This window comes from Atta colombica, unplaced genomic scaffold (assembly GCF_001594045.1).
Source record: "Atta colombica isolate Treedump-2 unplaced genomic scaffold, Acol1.0 scaffold121, whole genome shotgun sequence".
Classification (NCBI taxonomy): Eukaryota; Metazoa; Arthropoda; class Insecta; order Hymenoptera; family Formicidae; genus Atta; species Atta colombica.
In genome coordinates, this window is record NW_017259208.1 from 425918 (window position 1) to 430966 (window position 5049).

Genomic DNA, 5049 nt, shown 5'->3' on the forward strand with positions numbered 1-5049 from the left:
AAATAATTATATTTTGTATTCCAACGGAGTACATGAAAATATTTTACATTTTATATTTCAAATATTAAAATTGACAATCATCAATCTTATTATTTGAATTATAATACACAAGAAACTTTCAGTTTTTCAATTTTAAGTACAAAATATGTAATACTTTCATGTGCTTCATTGAAATACAAAATATACTCATATTTCAAATACTGTGTTTTAAATTAAAATATTTCAAATATAAAAGTATATATATTTAAACAACAAATACAAAAGTATATAAATTTAAACAAAAGTATTTCATGTCCAAACCTATATATATATGTGTATTCTATGTATATGAATATATATACATTTTATATGTTTAAATAAATTTAGATACATATAGAATATTCTATGATAAATTAACCGATGTAAAAAAAATACATATTTGCAAAAAAAGACAAGCTATATTATTATTATTATTCGGATAGTCACGTGAAGACGTGTACGCGTCTGATTGTGCGAAGGTAACGAGAGAGGACTACAGGAGAGACCACATGAGGTTGCGGAGGTGGAAAACCAGAAAAACCGGCCTTCTCTCTTTTCTTTCTTTCTTTATCTTTCTCTCTGTCCGATCTTCACGCACTTCATTCGCCCTTCGTCTGTGAGAAAGAGAGAGAAAGGAAAGGAGAAGTTACAGGTACCCGCACCAGCTGATGTATCGAGAATCGTGCTGCGTCAACGCCTACCCACAGGTCGCAGGTAAGAGAAACCCGTCGCAGTCAAAAATTCTCGAGCTGATTCATAGAAATGCCGGATTGACCGACCGGATAGCGTTGCAATGGTTTGGGTCGTATTGCCGAAATTCCATTTTGAAAAGTGATGATTTCAAATAAAGCCCATTCATTTAGCAATTTAAAAAAATTCCAGATTAATAAAAGTACCGTATTCCAAAAGAATTCGAACATTACGAAAGATTTCTTTTAATAAAATAATAAATTTCAACGAGTAACAGCAATTCTCACTTCCTATATTTAAAAGATAGAATTGCAAATGCTAGGTACATGTAATATGGTATAAAGAAGAAAAATAAGAAATTAGTAATAAGATTTGTTTTATATATTAGATAGGAATTTTTTCTCATAAATCGGATAAATAATATGTAAAAATAAATATTATTATATTCGTATAAGATTACAAAATGTATACATTTCGTGGTAAAAAAGATATTTAGTAAAATTTGTATTATAACAAAATAAAGATAAAAGTATAGAATAATACAGATAACAAAAATTCGGCTTCACTCCATTTCACTCTTGATTTTTTTTTTCAAGCAAATCAACTCTCATAATAAGTTGAAATACCAAGAAAGTTACTGACCTCGAATTTTTGAAGAGGACCGGATGGTTGTTGTATCATAAACGTTAATTAGATTAACACTATAAAGTCATAGATAAGAGATCCAGATAAATTATTCTTCTGGGAATATAATTATAGGAAATGGAATTGAAGAAATACATTAACTATAAACTTAAAAGCAAAAATTAGTTTCCTTCAAACGCCGGCAAAATTAATCTTTTCATGGCAACAAAACTAAACGAAATTAAAACTGTATTCTTTTCTATTATTCACTAAAACTTTAACTTTTAATTTAGAGTTAGATTAATCTAGAGTTAGAACTTATAATTTTATCGAGTCATATAAATTAAACTTTTTGCACACAAATTAAATTAAAATATACATAAATTTAAATTAAAATATTTAGTCAAAAATCACACTTCTATAAAAAAATTTCTATAGTTTATCTAATGACTTAACAGTATATAATAACAATAGAACAATATGATGACAAGAAAATTAAATGATAAAATGGTTATATTCATTTGTAATAAAACAAATAGGAAAGCTATTTTGATGAATGAATGCAAACAACTTAAAATGCAAAATGCGTATTTCAATGCAAGCAGAAAAGATTTTTGGATCTGTTAAAAAAATATATTGAATGTATCAACTGGCTTTTTTCTTTATATCAGGCATGTAAATCTCTTTGTCTATTTTTGAATCACATTCATATGATGACGTTCAAAGATTAGAAAAGCGTACCTTTTCGTTAACACGAAGGCATGTTACATGTTGAAATAGCCTGGTTCTTGATGGCCCTTCTCGGCTTACGCGCGCTTTACTATGGCTCTTCCATAGCAAGGAGAAATCAGCAGTGATGGGTTAATTTATTTGACCCACCGAGTACAGACGACAGCAATTAGTACTGAACGTGATGTTGAATATAGGTATTCCTTATATTTTACGTTGTGTTCACGATAATAACGGAAATATGCGCGGCCGAAATATGACACTAAATATGAGACGAGAGCAGATGCGATAGGATCTTCCTTGACCCGGCCTATTTCTAATGAAAGACAATATCTACAACAAAAATTGAATAAATAGATATAGTATAATAATTAAGATAAAGTTTCAATATTGGATGAAGAACAAAAAATATTAAATGTACAAAATTAAGGAGATGCTTGTATTAAACTAGTATGTTTGACGTTTTTGTTCGAATTTCTTCATAATGATTTCACAGAATAAAAATTACTTTTTCATAATTAAAATATACATGCTAATGTACCTGTCGCTGGTGTATTTCGTATATAAAGCTGAAAAAAATAAAAAATTACAGATTGTTTTATCCATTTTTATCTCAGACCAACGCTGAAGATAAAATGAATAAAGAAATTTGTAATTTTTTTTTCAGCTTTAAACATAAAATACACCAGCGACAAGTAAAATTTCTTTTTCACGATTAAAATGTACATTAGCATGTACATTTTAATCGTGAAAAAGAAATTTTTATTCTGTAAAACACTACAAGAAAGAATTCGATAGGAACAAACGTCAAAAACGCTAGTTTTGACGTTTAGTAATACAGTATCCCCTTAACATAAGAAATTTTACACATACACAAACAAAAACGTGCGAATTAAATATACAAAAAGATACTAAAAATCTAGAACTATTATATAATATCTATCATTATTTTTTACCTATTTTTACCTAATGTTTTCATTTTTATGTTTAGTGTTCAGAAATATGTTTATTTAGAGATAAAGACTTGTAATTGTCCATCACAAGTTGAGCGACTTATATTTCAACTCTAACATATATATAATATTCACTCAATCACATTAATGTAAAACAATTTGATATAACTGTAATATTTGATAAATCAGTAAAGCTCAACTCACAGATAATCATTTTAGTGAATTTTCATTTTCAGTATGCAACAATTCAAAGTCTCTTTATTTCCGATTACATACTCTGACAACTTAATAATTACCATAGAAGTGTACCAATAATCGAGATTACGAACATCGAGATTATTCATATAAATTACAACATTTGACTTAATAATGTTAAGTCTCTGAAAAATGCATCCAATTATAGTAATTACGATATTATGACAAAATTAAAAGTTTCATCTATTGTACTTAGGATGACCAAAAAAGTAAAATTAAAACATTTACCACTATCATATACTAGCATACTTATCTATGTCGGTTTTCTATGTCAGCATTATTAATTTTAATTTTTTATTTAATTCATTAGAACCTTATCATTGTTTTCATTGTTTTTCATTGTTTTCATTGTTTTTTCAAAGTTTTAATTTTTAAAAAATAATTTGAATAAAAATTATTAATTTGTGTTGAATAATTTCTTTAAAATAAAATCGAATAAAATTTAAATCAAGCAAAAAAATGAAAAAAAATTTACGATCCTGCCAGGATTCGAACCTGGAATCTTCTGATCCGTAGTCAGACGCGTTATCCGTTGCGCCACAGGACCGTCCTTGGTTGTATGAGTGTCGCAACGAGTATAAAATTATTTATATGCATTATTTTCTTGAGAAAAAGAAGGTAATAAATCATTATGATACTTATACAAAATCCAGCGACTTCGTCTGACGTAATTCGTCGGACTATATTTACATTGAATCATATATAAGGTGACCGTAAAGTCGTGTTTACGCAGCTAAATTCTTATCAATACAAATAAATTTTAATATCATAATCTACATAAAATCATATAGCATTATTTATTGCATTATTTAGGGGAAGATCAGGTAATAAGAAAGACAGCTAAATCAGACAATTGGTAGAATAGAATAAGATATTATTAAAAATTTTAAACAAATGTGGTAGTATAATTATCAAGTTATTTATTTGTCACTGGCAAATCCGTCTACACGTAAAAGCCGGAACTTCTCTATATCAAAAGGCAGTGTTGTTTGTTAATTATTATTCATTTTATTGTGTAATTGTCGTTTATGCTGGTACGGAGTTAATTTTATCAATCAGTTACATCATTAAATGTAAGTTTAATTCACCAGTATAAACAGCATTTATGATTCTTTAAATCGTTTAAGTTAAGTCTTTTTTATTTTAAAGTTGTTCGTTTTATACATAATTTTTTCCATTGCACGTCATTCAGGCGATAGTGGACAACGCGAGGTGACGGCCAATATCGGAGTCTAAGTCAATGAAATTTAGTTTATGACGACTGTCTTGTTTTAGGTAAATGTCAGAAACTGGGAAGATATGATACGAAGTAAATGAGAAGAAGAGAGCATATTAGGTTGTTAAGAAAGTAAGAAATAAGAAAATGACAATAAAAGAAATGAATAAGCGATATTCTGTTCTTAAAACTACATTAAGACATAGATTAAGAACTTCATTAAATAAGAGCAGAAAAGCATTAAAAAAAATCCATGCATAAGCAACAATAGAATCTATCAAAAATGGTTTTTTTTTATATTTCTGTTTAATATCACTTTTCAATTTACAAAAACAAGAAAATGTAATGCATTTAAACATAAAAAATAATAAAAATGTTAAAAATGTAAAAATTAAAATAGTCAAATTTTTACATTCTTAAATGTAATATTATATTTTCTTTTTGTAAATTTGAAATGGATATTAATTTCGTAACCCTCATTCTATAACTCTTATCCAGACAGCATAGAATATTTATAATAAGTATATAATAAATATATTCATAAATATTTATTATTTATTTTTT

General features: G+C 27.2%; 1 non-coding gene across 1 annotated transcript; it reads right to left on the reverse strand.

The window, feature by feature from the left end:
* Nucleotides 1–3743: 3743 nt before the first annotated feature.
* Nucleotides 3744–3816, reverse strand: Trnar-acg. The gene has a single exon. It is a non-coding gene; the product is annotated as a tRNA-Arg (tRNA).
* Between the last annotated feature and the right edge of the window lie 1233 nt (nt 3817–5049).